This window comes from Pongo abelii, chromosome 7, assembly GCF_028885655.2.
Source record: "Pongo abelii isolate AG06213 chromosome 7, NHGRI_mPonAbe1-v2.0_pri, whole genome shotgun sequence".
Classification (NCBI taxonomy): Eukaryota; Metazoa; Chordata; class Mammalia; order Primates; family Hominidae; genus Pongo; species Pongo abelii.
In genome coordinates, this window is record NC_071992.2 from 16,917,385 (window position 1) to 16,936,411 (window position 19,027).

The following is a 19,027-nucleotide window of genomic DNA, read 5'->3' on the forward strand; positions in this document are numbered from 1 at the left end:
CCAACATTATATTCCAAATCAACTCCATATTTAAGGCAATGCTTCTAACACAAAATGGTTATATAATTCAAACCAAGAAACTCATGAATTTGCTTTAAGAATTGGCGCTTTTCCATCTTATTTCCCAGAAATTAGAATACATGTGCATGTAATGCACATTTTAGAAGAGGAGAGACATTTTTTAGAACAGGATAGTTTTAGAAAAGGAGAGAATAATCTCCAGACAAATGGTTATAATACAAAATTAAATTTGATGTGATTTTAGAATATCTCATTTTTAGTAAAGTTTCTCTCTTTTACTACATAACTTATTGTAAATAGTATTGATGAAAGTGCTTCATAGCGAGGAAATAGACTCAAAATCACATAAAGAACTTTTTATTATCATAATAACTCTTAGGCACATTTCTCCTTCTCACTAGCTTTCTCCCCACAAGATCAAAACCAATAACTTATTAACTTAAAAAAATTATTTCTATTTCTAAATATCAAGATAACTATAACCATAAGATTTTTAAAAAAATAACCTCTTCGTGAGTTTGATTATGGAGTATTATAAAAGATTTTTTTTTCCAATTCAAGTGCTATCTCCAAATATAGCATTTCAATTCCAAGTAAACTATGTGAATTTATTTTATAAAACAAAAATAAACTCACCAAATACTATTTATGAAAATGACTAAGGATTAGGAGAAAACTTATCTGTTGGTGTGGGTGAGTAGGGGGGTGTATGATATCCATATTTGTGTATGATATAATAATTACATTTTATTTAAATGTTTATGTAACAACTTACATATTATTCTTTTTATGGATACATATATTAATGTATGCATGTTTAATTTTAACCATGTCTACATAATAATCTCCATTTTCCAATGGATTCAAATACTCTTTAGAGAATCTGACTGCAGCATACCACTCCAAACATCATACTTCATTCATTGGAGTATTATGTCAAGTGGGATTTCTACAAGTCAAATAAAATAAATGCAAAGAATGGACACAAGAAAAATTAGTGTGATCAGCAGATTACATATCGTCTTTTGCATTCCTATGAGCTTATAAACTGAATTGGCTCCTAGAACATCTGTTACTTGAGGAATTGTCCTGTATAGACATATTGTCAAGTATATTTTAAAGTATCTCTCTCAGTTAATCTATAGATCTACATTAGCTGAAACTGTAAATATAGAATTAGCAGATGCTAGTGTAAGAAATCAGTTTCACTGGGGACAATTTTTGTCTTTGTCTTTCCAGTTGGTAGTCATGAAATGTGTTGAGACTGTTTCATTTTGTTTGCACTCATTGACATGATTCATTTAACATTTCCTACAAAGAATCGCTCTAAATACTAAAAACATTTACCAAGTAAAATTCCTGTTGTGCTTGTTTTAAAAAACGGATAAGGATCATTTGTACTTAGCAGAATTTATTTGCACAGAAACAATTAATGTTTTAAAGTTTTTCAATCTGCCATTTTCACAGGAAAAATAATAAATATACATGCTGCAATTATATTTGCATTCTTATTTGCTTCCTTTAAGACATCCATTGTCATATTGTATCAGGAGATGTTGATTTGAGAAGAAGAAAGAAAGGAAAGGAAGAGGAAGGAAAGGCAGAGAGGAAGGGAAACTGGAAAAGAGTGTGGGAGGAAAAGAAGAAAGAAGCTACAAAATAATACGATAAAATCTACCCTTTTTTGCAATACCTCCACTTTGACTTTCATCCTCCATTCACTCATTCATTAAATATCAAAAAAATATAGATATGCTCACAGAGATGGAAGAAACCATAAAACTATTAAAAACTTGGTACACAGTAGGCAATCCACAAATACGTGTGTTTTTTAAGAGATTCAGGAAGATGGCCATACTTTCACTATAACAGTTTTGCTTTAATAGAGATCAATCTGCATTTCCTTCAGTTTAGCAGTAATAATTTTATATGACGGATGTTCCAGGTCACATTTTAAGAGTAAACAAATTTGGAAGGTCAATTTTGTCAGAAAGTAAAGAGAACTAAGAGCAAAGAGTTTGACCAAGGTCTACACAATGACCTGTATTTATTTATTAGGTTAATACATGTTTATTGTACAAAAGCAAACATATGTGTTCTCTAGAGGAATCACAACCTCCTGAGAGAATTTTTTTGAAACCCCTCCTCCAAATGGTCATTTTCACTTTTTGTAAAGAAAGCTTTCCATCCAAAAGCTTGCCTGGTACCCAAATCAATATAGTCAAACAACAGTCTTACCTTTCATTTCCCATCTCACTCAAGGGACTCTTTGTGTACATTTAGCATTTCAAAATACTTCATAAGGACCTTGAAGCTTTTTTTTTTTTTTTTGAGATAAAGTCTTGCTCTGTTGCCCAGGCTAGAGCGCAATGGCACGATCTCAGATCTCAACTCGCTGCAACCTCCACCTCCTAACCTCAGCCTCCCAAGTAGCTGAGACTACAGGCGCATGGTAGCATGTCCAGCTAATTTTTTTGTATTTTTAGTAGAGAAGGGGTTTTACCATGTTGCCCAGGCTGGTGTCGAACTCCTGACCTCAGGCAATCTGCCTGCCTCGGCTTCCCAAAGTTCTGGGATTACAGGCAAGAGCCACCATGCCCAGCCCTTGAAGCATTTTTCCAAGTAAGACTTCCTACCGTATTCAGAATTTTGTTTATTTCCATTTCTTCTTGTCTTGTCATTCATTTCCTTTGTTCCACAATCTAAAAGCCTCACCTTGGTATTTCAGACCCATAATAACCTAGCTTCAACACATTATCTACCATTCTTTCTTGTCACTCTCCATCAAACCTCCTGTGTTATAGCCTACCTGATTTTCTCACCCAATTCTGCACATGCCAGGCACCTTCACAAACCCATGGTTTGATGCCTGCTCTACCTGAAATTCTCCTCTGTACACTCAAACCCTACTCTCACCACCATGTCACCAATGGCAAAATCCTTGGCTCATTTAATTTTATATCCCTTATGGTAAAGCTTGTTATACCTTTAAGTAACCCTGATATCAGAGTGCCATCATCTTCATAGAACAACCTATGTATATTATTTGTAAACACATCAGGAAAGATGAAAGGAAAGATAATTCATTTCATTCATTCATTCATTCATTCATTCATTCATTCATCTATTATGTATTTTGCACCTACCATGCAATAGGCTTGACACGGCTCAGAAAAGACAGTGGTTAAGATGCACTCTCAGCCCTCATGTGACAGTCTAGTCAGAGAAATAGGCAAGTCAAAGATTAGAAATCAGACAGTGTGGTGCACTTACAATAAAGCTTTCTTGAAAGAGTGGCCCAGAGACTTGTTTCATAAGTCAGAGTTCTTTCAGCACGAAAGAATGGTGCAAATCTACAGATTGATATTATTCAGATGTTTTTCAGATAGTTTCAGATCAAAGTTTTTACATAAACTCTTATTTAAAATTGTGTGGGGGGAGGTGTGCGTGTGTCGTGGGGGATGGGGTTCGGTTTGTTAGCAATCAAAAACTTGTTTTGGAGCCAAAAACTATCAACAAAGATTTGCAATTTTGTAAAAAGTCTTCTTTAGTAACTATAACACGAGAAATCGTGTTTCCAAAACTGGTATGTAACAGCTAAATGACTACTCCTTCCTAATTGAATCACAGTTGGAAAAGGTATACAACTAGTTCTTCTGAGTTTTAAGTGACTTAGAAATAATTTCTTTTCTCAAGAGTGGACTACCTGTGGATTCAGGTGTCCAATGACCTAATGTGATTCCAATCATTTTACTATTATAAATGTTCTATTATAAAAATCAAGAATACAGTGTCAAAAAATAAAAACTCCCCAATATACTTTAATACAACAATAGTGACTCTAATTTAGATCAATTAAAAAGCTTAATAACTGTGCAGTGCATACAAAAAAAATCTAAAAGTCTTTGTGTTTATTTGTTCTAGATTATTATTGCCATAATTTTCATCTAATAAATCACTAGGGTCTAAATTTAATTACATATATTGTTCAAGACTGAAAAATTCTAAATCTTCTCATGATCTAGTCTGTATTCAACATATTTATTCTCAAAAGGAAAATATTTTTTATTCATTTCATATTTGCAAGCATACCTAGCCCAGGCAGGTAAACTTGTAACAAATGATGTAGAAAATATATTTGACCAAGTTGAATGTCACTGCTTAAGGGATTTATACTGAACTATAAACTTAGGAATGTTAAATAGTATTTAACCCTGAAAGCAATTTAAGATTTTAAAGATTTTAAAGAAAATCTTATTATTTTTAAACCATCATGTTAGATCTCAAATTCTCCTTAAATAACATATCTCCACTAATCTATCAGTTTTTGAAAATATTTAAGTCATCATTATATGAAAGTATGGGATGTGTAATGTAGAGAAAACAGACAATAAGGAATATAAAAATAACTAATATTTAGGAAATTCCTCATAGGAGCTTTAGCTGTAGAGATAAAGCATGTACAAATAATATGCTAGGAATAGAAGCAGTTGAAAAAATGTTGATATATTTCAGAAAAGTAAGTGAAGTCCTTGTTTAAACTTCAACTAAGTCCTACCTATTTAATTATACAAAATGACTCTAAAATATTAAAGGTAAAACAACCCAGAAGAAAAATATTAAACTTTCATCTCCCCATGCTTAAGGGCTCAGATTGCTGGATTTGAGATTTAGCTCTCATTATACAACCCTGGGCCAAACTGAATCTCAGTTTTCTCATCTGTAAAAATTGCATAAAAGTAGTACCTACACCAAGGGAATGTGGTGAAGATTAAATGAGTTAATATTTAGCACTTCATAATTAGAGCTACTATTATATTCCCAGTGTTTTTACTTCTGTTATGGTAACCCCTCCCCCAATAATGGGAATATTCTTACACCAAAATACTATTGGCTTTTGTACTATTTCTTTATTCATGTGAAATTTTGTTCCTGAATCCCCCTGCCTGTGTAGATAGTTGCCCTGGTGACATTCTTTTATTCCTTTCAACAGCCCAAATCCCTGAAGATGATGTAAACACAGCTTTAGCTACTTCAGAACATTGTTTTGATGAGTAATGTGGGAAGAAATTTTAAGCATGCATACAAAGTTTTCTTAAAATACACCTTAATTTTAAAATCAGCTTCCGAAATGCTGGAATATAACAGTTTGTTTCGTTTTAGTACATGAAAGATGCTACAAAAAATTTTTGAAAAAAGAAACACATCAATCCATTTAAATATTTTCTAGTCATTGTAACTGAGCATCAGTTGAAAATACTCATTCTTTATGCTCTTCTACAACTTTGAAATTTGGATTCCAATTCTTTGGTATTTGGAGGGACAGCCACTAATGACTAATCCAAAGTCTCTTTCTGGTTTACTGGCATCAATGCCAAACTCATCAACAGATCCCATATGCCATGCATAAAACAAACCACCTTCACAACCATCAAGTTTTATGATAAGTTGTACAACTCCTAAAATTATCATTTCCACTCAAGTCTTCTGCCCCATTGCCATTAACCTGAGAGAGAATTTCGAGCTGGTTTGAGAAAATTCTTTTGAGCTGTGCATTCTTGTGGTTTCTCACTCCAAGAAAGCAAAAGCAGCCTAACCAGTTTGTTTTAGTTTAGATATACAGAGAAAAAAGGAACATTTAAAAAAATGTACTGGACTAAGGATTCCCAAAGACGCAGATTCATACCAAATATCATTTTAAAGTGACATCACAAATGACACACTTTGCCCATTTTGTGGAGATTATTTAATGACCACTGCTGAAGTTTTACCACTTATAATTGGTGAATACTGGTAGTGGAGGTGGAAATGAGGGCATAGTTGTCTGGAATTTAAATCACATAGGTAAACACCATAGAAACACATGACTGGAAAGGCTAATATCCTTTGAGCAAGTCTCCTGATTCTAATAGTTTAATGTATTATTTCTCTTAATTTTTCAACGTGACGATGATAATAGCATTCACAGAAGACATTTGGTAGAAGAATATAATTACCAAAAACATGGAAAGTTGCTTGAATGTATCATTGAATATAATCTTATGCTAGCCAAGAATTCTAAAGCATTTAGGTCCAAAACATTCATGAGGACATCGTCATAACTGTCACACGTTGAATTATTGACAAATTTGGACTATTTATTTTAATATCCTTTGAGTATTTTCTATGTGTTAATCACTGTTTTAAGCAATTCATTTAATCCTTGTAAAACTCTATACAGTAGGTACTATGAAATGGTACTTTGGAGATGAAAAATATTGAAAACCACCACCAACAACAAAACCTGACACGCAAAGGAGTGAAATAAATGACCAACGCCCACAACTAAGAGACGGTAGAACAAAGAATTTCAACTCAGGTAGTCATATTTCTGGTGCCCATATTTCTAAGCATTGTTCTCTTACAACTGCAATTTCTTAGAATTCTCTGTAATCCTATTTCTGGCTGAAATATTAGTAGCTACTGTTGAGTTGTAACAAATCTATAGTATACTTCAATATATAAAAATATAATTTTTCACGGGTGGCACCATTAGGCTTTATGTAATCAATAATTTAGCCAAAGCAGAGAATCCTAAACCAAGGTCTACTTATTTTTTACATTTATAACCAGGGACGTCATTTTGAGGCAAAATATGAGCAATTGCCTTCAAATCACTGCATCTCAAACACATTCTTATCTTAATATTCCAGCAGCTAAAAGCTGGGCAAATTCTCAGTGGCATTCTTCTACTCTATAACTAGCCAGTGTAACTTGTTAGAGTATATATTTTCTGAGCTGGCCCTTACAGAAAAACATTTTTTTCTTAATAGAGTTTAAGACAAACATAGAGTTATTTATCTTTAAATAAATATAGTTTACAAGTAGTTTTAGTACTTCTTATCCAATGGGCTACTCACCTGAAATAGTCCTCATGTCCCGCCTCTAATCTCACACACACACACACACACACACACACACACACACACACACACACACCCCACTATCCTCCCTTTGGTATAACTCATGGAGATTGAAGTCAGCCCTAATAGTAAAACATTCTGTAAAAGGTTGTGCCTACCTAAGTTTATTCATGGTGGGCACCAAAACCCTATCTTAAAGGTCAGGTAGATACAAACTTCAAACAAACGTTGTTCTATAACTTGTGTGGTAGGAACAATAACGTTCCCCCCATACACACATGCCACGATGCCCATGTTTTAATCCCGGAAACGCATGAATATGTCACCTTACCTTGCAAAAGGGGCTTTGCAGATGTCATTAAACTAAGGGCACTGAGGTGGGGAAATTATCGTGGATTACCCAAGTGGGCCAGTGGAATCACGAGGGTTCTAATAAAAGGGATGCAGGAAGGTCAGAGTCAGAAAGAGGAAATGTAAGGATGGAAGTAGAGATAAGAGAGAGACAGAAAGGGAGAGAGATCTGAAGGTTCTACACTGTGGCTTTGAAGATGGAGGGGGACCATAAGCCAGGGAGCCAGGGAGCCTTTAGAAGTTAGAACAGGTAAGGAAACATATTCTCCATTCGAGATTTCAGAAAGTAGCCCTGCTGAAAACCTGATTTTAGCCAAATGAAACTCATTCTGGACTTCTGACCTCCCAACCAATAAGGTAAGTTTGTGTTGTTTCAAGCAGTTAAGTTTGTGATAGATTCCTATTGCTGCTGAAACAAAATTAACACATTGGGAAAGTATCTACAACCTGGGACGTCGTTTTTAAAGAGGAAATGTTAAAAAATGACTGGTCATTTATTTTAGAATAAAATTCCCATCTTACTATCTTAGCATCTATTGCCATCCAAAAAAATAAACTATAAATACTACACAGTGAGGTACGTAAATCAAGATTTAGTTTTTTCTGATGAACCAATAAGAACATTTAAATTCTGAAAACTGTAATACAGTCTCTAATATAAGTCTGATCTAGATCCCACTTCTTGCAGTGTCCTACGAATCATTTTCTGGGGACCCTGCAGTTTTCTTGGCCCAGTGTAGAACTCCTTTACTGGGAGACGTGTGTCCTCCTGTCAGCGTCATTAATCTTTGAGGATGGTGTGCAGGACCTGTGTACGGGATTACTCGTGTGGAATGATGGAATGTTTGGTAACTGATTTGTCTGAACACTCTCCTTCCCACTGCCAAATGCTTGCTGCTGGCTCTGTTGATGCAGGGATGGCTTTTGTCTGTGGTCTTAGCGCTCGGCAAGCTCATTTTCATGCCAATCCCTCAGCTCTCTCTAACCTGAGCATCCTTTTGTCTCCTGCAACTTTGTTTCTTGCTGTCTTCAGCCTCCTCTTTCACAACGCTAAAATGATGGGTTATATTTTTATCCCTTTGGTGACAAGAGTCCATGCCTGATTGGAGCTCAAATTCCATTAGTGTGCCACCCCAGTGAAATTCTTCTGTAAGGCAACTAAACGTTTCTCTGCAGGATTACTCTGAAATGTTGCCGTTTGGTATGTTCAAGTATAATACTCGGTCTTACAACAACCGATTTTGCATCTAAAAAAATTTACCTCCCACATTTCAGTGTGAATTTATAACAAATCGTTTAAACTCTATGTTTATAGTAAATGAGACTTAACAAAAGCTAATAGCTACTGTTTATAAATTTATAATGGGTTTTATACATTCTTAGGCTTAGATTTTTTAAAGGCAGGAACTCTCCCAAATGCCACCTTATAAATCAGATGCCACTGTTTTAAATACAAAGATGTAGTTCTTTTCTCCATCCAAAATTTGTTTTGCTCAAAACTAGATTTGACAATCTCCTGTTGTCTCCATTTAACTCAAGAAAAACTCCCAAATGAAAATACCCCAGTGAAAAAGCACAGGTATCAAAAGTCCAGTAAGCTTAGGAATCATGCATGAAAGCTACAATACATGAAATGTTATCATCTTCCAAGTGAGAAGAATATGATAACATAGGGTCATTTATTATACTCCATTAGGTTAAAACTAAGATTGTGTTACATTGTGGGTGTTAAGACTTGCCACAGTTTTCATTTAACTGCGACTACAGAAGAAACCACCCCTAAAATGTAGTGACTACAAACAGTAAAATTTCTTATTTCTCATAGTTCTATGGGCTGCAGGGTTTCCTCTGCTGGCGGAGGCCGGCTCACTCATGTAGCCGCATCCAGCTGCCAGGTGAGAGGGGCTGGGAGGCCCAGGCCCCACGGTTGTTGCTGGTTGGCAGCTGGAGCCCGTATGTTTTTCTTCCTGTGACCTCTCATCGTCTAGCAGCACAGACTGTGTTATTTATATGGCGGTCTCAGAGCAATAGTCCCAGAGTGCACAGAAAGAAGCGGCGAGGTCTCTTGAAGCCAAGACTCAGAAATGACACTGTCATTCTCACCAGAATCTGTTAGTCGAAGACATAAAGCCAGTTCGGATTCAAGGGGTAGGGAAATGGACTTAACCCCTTTGTGGGAGGAGCTACAAAATATCACAGCTACATTGTTCAATCTGCCACACACAATGTGCTTCAACCCTGTCAGGTGTCTTTATTTTATAACAATGCTTTTACTGCCTGAGCACATCGTGAAAGAGAAACCTCAAATTAGCATTTAAATTAGTATCAACATTAACAATTTCTTTTTTCTGTTCTGCAGAATACATATGATGGCCTGTTTTGAAGAAAAAGAGAAAGGATATAACATCTTCACAAATACTAAGTTTCATTTCAGAATATGGCAGGAAAAATATCAAAGAGTTTACATTTTTGAAAGCACAAATTGAAAGCTTAATATCATGAAAATAAGAAGGTGGTGTAGGAGGCACTGGTGTCTTCGCAGATAGAATTCTCAGTTGCAAATAATAGAAACTGAAGCAGAAAGGAATTTATTGGAAGAACGTTAGCTCACAGAATCAATGAAAATGTGGGTAAATTAAGCTTGAAAATCAGACATGAATAAAGAAATGATAGGTCACCAAAATCACAACAGAGCTGTGACTTAAGACCCAGCGGCATCCAACCCCACAATGCCAGATTCTGAGGGCCCTGCCTCAAAAACAGGGGGAGGCAAGGTCTAAAATTAACCACTGATTATTAGAATTTCCTTCAATATAATTATAATACTGCAGTTACACTTATTTGACAATTGTTATTTCACCTTATCCTTTAGGTAGTAAATTATACACACACACATGCCAATATATTTACATTATATGTGTATATATACACACACACACATTCGTGTGTATATACATACACACAGATATACACATAATACATATTTACATTATATATGTATATATAACATAATACATGTTATATTTACATATGTAAATATGTAACTATATGTATCTGTACATTATATATCTATATTATATATTACATTATATATGTATAATGGTAATTTGATATGTATTATGATTTATAACTAATGATATATTTATGTGTGAGGAAAGAGAAACAGAGACTATATATATTAATCTATAAACATTTTAACATTGTTGAGTAGGCTGATTAAAAATGTAAAGCTAAGCAAGTGTAGCTAAAAATCTTCACCTATTTGCATTTTTACACCAAAATATGATTTCATGTTCAAGTATGAAAGAGGGATCAGTTATGCATTGTACACTGAACGAGATTTTATATCTCAACAAGGGAAAACATCAAATTAAAAGTTTCTCATGATTCTTTTATATAATAAATATACATATTAAATTTCACAGGGCCTTTAGGGTATCTTTATTCTAGTCTATCATAAACTACTCATTCTAATAAGAAGCTATTGAAAATTTAGGTTAGGAAATGAAAGTTTTTAAAAGTAGCACATCAATCTGGGGTAATTCATGTACAATCTTGTGAAATGGATTTGTTATACTTTAGAATAAAAAATTCAAATTATTGCATAATATCAAGTAGCTACAACTCTCAGATGTTAACTGTATGCTTTAAAAATATTATCCCAATACAACCTTTAATAACAATAGTAACAATAACTACAGCTACATTAATGGCTGTTATTTACTGTGAGGCTACAGTGTGTCAGCCTCTTGCTACTTAGGCATAGCTAAATACACAATATTGAGCATGGGGGAATCAACTAGCTCAATGTCGCACAGCTAAGTCACAGGGGTTCAAGCCTCATGTGACTCTAAGACTTATTTTTTACCTTCCTGCGCTTTCTTGTTGAGGAAATCAATCTAAAGTCAGATTTAGGTATCAAGGAAAAGCAGAGCTTTGCAGGCTAATGGAAGAGCTCCACAAAGAGCAATTTGATTCAATGTTGTTTAATTCTTAACACATCAAGTAACTGAAATTTCATCTTGTAAATTGTACCATATGAGAGTATTAATACAATGATTCGTTTAAAAGATATTTCATGACTTTCCTCTGCTGAAACTAGGTACTAAAACTTCATAAATTTTTAGGAACATCAACTTCGGATAGAAATGATACCCAACATTCTGAAATTTCGACAGAACTTGGAATGACATTTCATTTTCATTCATTCTTTCATTCCTCATGTCTTCATTAATTTAACAAACATTTCTTGAATGACTGCCATGTGTAACTGCATTGTTAATCTTTTAAAAAATGTGTGTGATCTCAGTGACAGCAGAAAGCAGCAAAAATCTGAAGCTCACTTTCAGTCTAGACCATAGAAGCAATTCCCTCAACCATTAAAGTAATTTAATCCCACATTAAATACAGATTTCTAATGTTTAATTTTTTAATCTTTCAAATTAGTGTGATAAAGTTGAGCAATACCATTACTTATGAGATTCGAATGATCCGTGTGTTCTCAAAATCAGTGTCACTCTGCGATACTCTGGAGTTATAACTAATTACAATTTTTAGCCAGGAGGGAAAGCATGAAGGAAATTATGGCTTCCATTTATGGTTGGAAAGTAAATTAATAGATCATCTTTATAAATAAGAAATAAACCAGCTGATACCCTTCTACAGTCAAGAACCTATAAATTCAGTTTGCTAACACCTGTCAATAATATCAAAGTAAAAATTAGTAATTACAACATAAACTATTGACTAGGGAAACAAAGGATAGACTTCATTAGTTTCAGAAAAATAAGCCTCAATTAAAAACTAAATGATGGTTATGAAACCTACACTGTATTAAACCTTTGGGGAAAAAAATTTCTTGTTGAATTGGGCGGAATAGGACAAGCATTTCTTAAATGCATTACTTCTTCTCTAACCAACCACTCACAACATCATGAAAATATAAAGGCCAATTACAACAATAAGTAGTAGGATTCATAGGGAAGAATGATAGCACCTTCAGATTACATAGCATATTTGTTCTGGTCTATACTTTCTTGTTTCTTGCTTTTAAAGGACCCAAGTTAGGTATATACATTTTGTTTGGGAAAATTCTTTAACCAAAAGGGCTAACTCTGTAGAAATTTGTGTTTCTTCATCCAAAGTAAACCATCTGGGTATGTGTTCAGTGAGTTTCCTCAAGTTCTTGTATCAGATCTTCAAAAGTCAATATGGCATAAATACTGATTTACATCTGTGGCTTTGGACTCATTAAAGCTCCAGAATTTAAATATTTCAGAGCTAAATAAATTGGCTCTTGATACTTGGATCTAAATAAACATTTGAAGAATTCAGTAACAACCTCATTAGAATTCTACCAGGACTTCCTCAGCCCTGGGGTTTTCCATCATGTTCCAGGCCATCACTGGTACCTCCTACAAGGTATCAGAAGATGATCTAGCTGTCCCACTGTGAAGATAAAATTACACACAGCTGAGCTCCATGAATAATGACAGGAGATATATGGAGCTACCTTACCTAAAGGAAGGTAGGGGGTACCATGGATAGCCTAATGGTATGATATGACATTCATGAGAAATAACTATGAATAACTATAAAACTAGACTTTCCTGTTGTCTCTTCCATCTTATGACTGTTACATGGAGTCACATCACCTTAGATCCTTTCTATAACATTAGTGAGAGCCAGCCTGGGTGGTCAAGATCAAAACATAGTAGATCAGAAATGCAACTTCTCTTGATAATATTCCTGAATTGTAGGAACTATCAATATCATTTAGAGATGAGGAAAATTAACAAGCTAGGCCAAGACACAAACCCACATCTCCCTGACCCAAAGTCCTTAACCTGTCACAATCTGCCTCAGTTCTATCCCATTCCCAGAAATAACACTTGCATATCATAGGAATTCTAATCAAAACTCACATTGAAATGTACCTTCTGGAAGCCTCTAAACATTCTTTTCCCTTTGATTCTCTATTTTCAGTAAAAATAACAAACTCCCTCCCCTCCCCCACTACCAAAGTGTCCCCAGTCAGATCTATTTTATTTATTTATTTAGACAGAGTCTCACTCTGTCACCCAGGCTGGAGTGCAGTGGCACCATCTTGGCTCACTGCAACCTCCGCCTCCCAGGTTCAGGTGATTCTCCCACATCATCCTCCAGAGTAGCTGGGACTACAGGCCTGTGCCACCACGTCTGGCTATTTTTTTTTTTTATTATTATACTTTAGGTTTTAGGGTACATGTGCGCAATGTGCAGGTTAGTTACATATGTATACATGTGTCATGCTGGTGCGCTGCACCCACTAACTCGTCATCTAGCATTAGGCGTATCTCCCAATGCTATCCCTCCCCCCTCCCCCCACCCCACAACAGTCCCCAGAGTGTGATGTTCCCCTTCCTGTGTCCATGTGTTCTCATTGTTCAATTCCCACCTATGAGTGAGAATATGCGGTGTTTGGTTTTTTGTTCTTGCGATAGTTTACTGAGAATGATGATTTCCAATTTCATCCATGTCCCTACAAAGGACATAAACTCATCATTTTTTATTAGAGAGAGAGTTTCACCATGTTGGCTGGGCTGATCTCGAACTCCTGATCTCAAGTCATCTGCTCACCTCGGCCTCCCAAAGTGTTGGGATTACAGGTGTGAGCCTCCATGCCAGCCCTAGACCCATTTTAAAGAGACAGGAAGAGAAGATACAGTAGGCACCCACCGATGACTCATAGTTTGCTTCATGTTTAGTCATCTGTAATTATATATAATCTTTGCAACAATTCAGCAAGGTAGAGCAAGGGTTTATGTCCTTTCACTTCACAGGTGAAGAGCTACTCTTAGAGAAATGTAAGTCATCAGATGACACAAGATTAATAAATGTCAGTTCAAGACCAAGTCTTTACTTCTGTCACTGTTGGAACCATACAAATCACCCAAGTTCATGCATTGAGTCTGCAACTAGGCTTTCTAACAGGTACCATTCAATGGCTTGTGAAACTGCTACTCGGCCTCCCTCAACTCACAGGGAAAATCACGCTCAACCACTGCGATTACACAACTGAAATGAAGCACACATTGCAATGTATAGAAACTGAACCTATCCCCACCTTCTGGCTTTTTGGTAACATACTTGAAAAGCAGGATACAGGTATGTGGAGCATTTTTCACAGCACAATCATTTATCTACCCTCACATCTCTATTTTTTCGGTAAGAAAGAATGACTATCTATATAAAAATATCAAGCCAATTCAGCCAACAGTATTTTTAAATGTTTTCATTTTCACTTACTATGTTTCTAAAGGGTTTACCCATTAATGTAGTTTCATTTTTTTATTCTGATTTAAAAGAATGAGAGATGCTTTTTTCTCTTATTTTAGAAACTCATCCACTCCTGATGCTATTGTTGTCCATGACAGGATCAGAAAAACAGTATTCCAATATTAAAATGTGGTAAAAGCAACTGAATAACAATTTCACAACCAAGATCCTTGGTCAAAATATCAAAGCAAAGGAGGAATCTAAATGTGATCTTTTGCCATCGCTAACCATTGCCTAAGTAATAGCAACTCTGATAGAAATCCTTCTGTAGAGGCCAAATGCTCATGAATCAATGAGTGAATAAAGAAAACGTGGTAGAACAAAGAAATGTGACAGAATACTAGTCAGCCATAAGAAGGAACAAAATAATGGCATTTTCAGCAATCTGGACAAATTTAGAGACCATTATTTTAAATAAGGTAACTCAGGAATGGAAAACCAAACACCGTATGTTCTCACACATAAGTGAGAGCTAAGCTATGAGGACACAAAGGCATAAGAACGGTACAACGGACTTTGAGGTCTTGGGGAAAAGGTTGGGAGGTGGGTGAGGGATAAAAGACTACACAATGGGTACAATGTACACTTCTTGGATGAGAGGTGCACCAAAATCTCAGAAATCACCACCAAAGAATTTATTCATGTAACCAAACACAACCTGTTCCCCAAAAACCTATTAAAATAAAATAATAATAATTTAACAAGAAAATAAATTTTCTGAAGTACCTTCTAAGTCAGACATTTTACATATATTTCTGAATTGATAGTAGGAACTATCAGTACCTTTTAGAAATGAGAGAAATTAACAAGAACTTGGGAAGGCTCACAGAGTGAATAAAAAGCTAGGTTAAGACAAACTTGGCCGGGACTGGTGGCTCACACCTATAATCCCAGGACGTTGGGAGTCCAAGGTAGCCGGATCACCTGAGGTCGGGAGTTCAAGACCAGCCTGGCCAACATGGTGAAACCCTGTCTCTACAAAAATACAAAAACTTTCCTGGCATGATGGTGGGTGCCTGTAATTCCAGCTACTCAGGAGGCTGTGGCGGGAGAATCACTAGAACCTGGGAGGTGGAAGTTGCAGTGAGTTGAGATCATGTCATGGCACTCAACCCTGGGCAACAGAACGAGACTCAGTCTCAAAAAACAAACAAACAAAAAAAACACCTATGTTTGCCTTACCTCAAGACCCTCTATCCTATTATATTCTGCCTCGGTATCTTTTCTGGAAGTTTGTATTCTTTCCAAATCTCAGAAGTAATATTTGCTTATTATGAGTAAATTTAAATGTAAATCTATATTCTAAAAGTTTCTAAACGGTCTTTTGCCTTTTATCTCTATTTTCCCTGGGATAACAAAATCGACAGTAGTGGGACTTTTATTTGGCTCCTCAATTATACCAATGTCAGGCCTTGAGTGTACAAACCCCGTGAGGCCACTGCAGTTTCATTATGCATGTCTTTATCAGGTTCAGCTCAAATAGAATACACCGGATAGATGGCAAACAAGATCTTGACTTTGTAAATTTCACTATATGGCAAGTAGCACATTGATTCTTCATGCAAATATCACAGGCTACTTAAAACCTAAATTGGTTTGGTTTAGAAGACTAAAATATACTTTCAAATAGAGAAATGTGGTATTCATATATATCATATGGTTATTATAGCAAGTGATAAAAAACTGAGTGCAAATAGAAAGGAAAATAAATGAATGGCCAACACTTCTTACAGCCTGCCATTCGGAAAGCCATTTTCAAAAATACATATAATTTAGCATTGCTTCAAGATCAATAACCTCCTTGTCCATCAAAGGAAATATCCAAGAAATAACCCTAAAATGATGTAAAAATAAATGAAATAACTATAATTTTGCGGTTTAATTACACAATTTACAAACAATTCAAATGGATTCATTTATTCTACTTTATGTGTTATATAGCTTTTGCCTCAAAACTAGTTTTTCTTTTTTAATAAAATCCTTATGGGACTACATTTATGTAAGAAACAATAAAATATTTCTCATATTATTGCTTTATCTTTAGACTTATCACATATGAAATAAGAAAAATTTTGTGGCCATGATTAACTTTTGAAATTATGACCAATTATAGTAGCTATCTACTCCTAGCATTAAACAGCATTTCTTTTAATCATCTTACATCTCTTGAAAATTGTTGGAGAGAACTCTGTATATTCAATGGTAATAAAGAGGCAGTTGATCACCTTAAGATTATTTCATAATAATTATATAGAGTTGGCGCCACCAAGTACAGTACACAATCTATAAATTCAAAAAGCCAAAGCCAAATAACATTTTCTCCAACTTAAAATTCAAAAAGTATGCAGAAGGGTTTTATTTTGACGACCGTGTGTAGAAGGAAAGATGTGAATTAAAGGTACTTTAGATAGGAATAGGAAAATAACATGAATTAAATCCACATTATCTGTAATTGCATTATTTTTATCACCCACCCACCAATAAAACACCTATGCTTCAGTCAAATTGGACAGCTTACTTTCTTCCTAAAAATGATTCAAAATTTTGGGCATTCTGCTTCACTGGAAATTGTGGGTATCAGACGCTAGCTTTCTTGTGAAGTATTTTCTCACCCAACTAGGGTCTTCCCTTCCTTTGCAATGCTCATAGCACTTTACAAGAATGAAACACCATACAATAGAAAGACTCATCTGAAGTCCTACCCTCTGTATAAAGCCCTTCCAGACTTATCTTTGCAACCTTTCATAAACACCCCACATAATATTAATCATCTCTACTTTTTATGTTAACTATAGCCCACATAACATCTACTATAATATTTTTAAAACCTCCAGCATTTAATTGTTTATCTACTACTCTGTCCCAAGAGAGGGGCACTATCTGTAGACATGATTATATACGATTCAGTGCCAAATCCCTAAAAATTTCACACACATTAAAAAACCAGTTAGTGAAACTTGAATGAATGAACATGGCCCTGTCTTTAAAATCTTTTATTCTAATTAGGTGATGAGAAATAAGCACATCTACAGTAAAGTTTAAAATAGAATTTTTTCATGAAAATTCAATTCTAAAAAAAGTTCAAGTTAACAATGAAACAGGTTGTCATGCCAGTTCATGACTCCCTGCAAAATGAATTTTTGGATTAAAGACTTAAATGCAAAACCCAAAACTATAAAAGCCCTGGAAAACAACCAAGGCAATACCATCCTGAACATAGGAAGGGGCAAAGATTTCATTACAAAGACACAAAAAGCAATCACAACAGAAACCAAATTGACAAGTGGGACGTAATTAAGTTTAAGAGATTTTGCACAGAAAAAGAAACTATCAACAGAGTAAACAGACAACTTACAGAATGGGAGAAAATATTTGCAAACTATGCATCTGACAAAGGTCTAATATCCAGCATCTATAAGGAACTTAAATTTATAAAAGAAGAACAAACAAACCTATTAAAAAGTGGGCAAAGGACATGAACAGACACCTACCAAAGGAAAACATACATGTGGCCAACAATCACATGAAAGAAAAGCTCATTATTACTGATAATTAGAGAAATGCAAATAAAAACCACAGCGAGATACCATCTCATACCAGTCACAATGGCTATTAATAAAAAGTCAAAAAATAACAGATGCTGGTGAGGTTCTGGGAAAAAGGGAATGCTTATACACTGATAAACTGTTGGTGGGAATGTAAATTAGTTCAACCATTGTGAAAAGCAGTATGGCAATTACTCACAGAGCTAAAAGCAGAACTACCATTTGCCTCAGCAATCGCATTACTGGGTATATACCCAGAGGAATGTACATCATTCTACCATAAAGACACATGCACCACAAATGTTCATTACAGCACTATTCACAATAGAAAACACATGAAATCAACCTAAATGCCCATAAATGACAGATGAGATGGACTATCATGCAGTCATAAAAAAGAATGAAATTGTGTCTTTTGTGGGAACATGGGTGAAGCTGGAGGCTACTATCCTCAGCAAACTAATACATGAATGGAAAACCAAATATTGCATGTTCTTACTGGGGTCTACTTGAGGATGGAGGGTGGGAGGAGGGAGACGAGCAGAAACAAAATAACTATTGGGTACTGGGTTGAATACCTGGATGCTGAAATAATCTCTAGAATAAACCACCATGACATGAGTTTACCTATGCAACAAACCTTCATATGTACCCCTGAACCTAAAATAAAATTTAAAAAATGCCATTCTAGTTTATGGAAACAAAAACTACTTAGGGCCAGGGTGGTCAGGGAAGGCTTTGCAGAAGATGTCAGAATGAGCTCCATATTACAGACTGAGTTGGTTGTGAGCAGTACAAAGGGGTTTCTGGGAAGGGCACCATCAAGAACTTCAGCCTTTCTTTTTTTTTTTTTATTTAAGTTTTAGGGTATATGTGCACAATGTGCAGGTT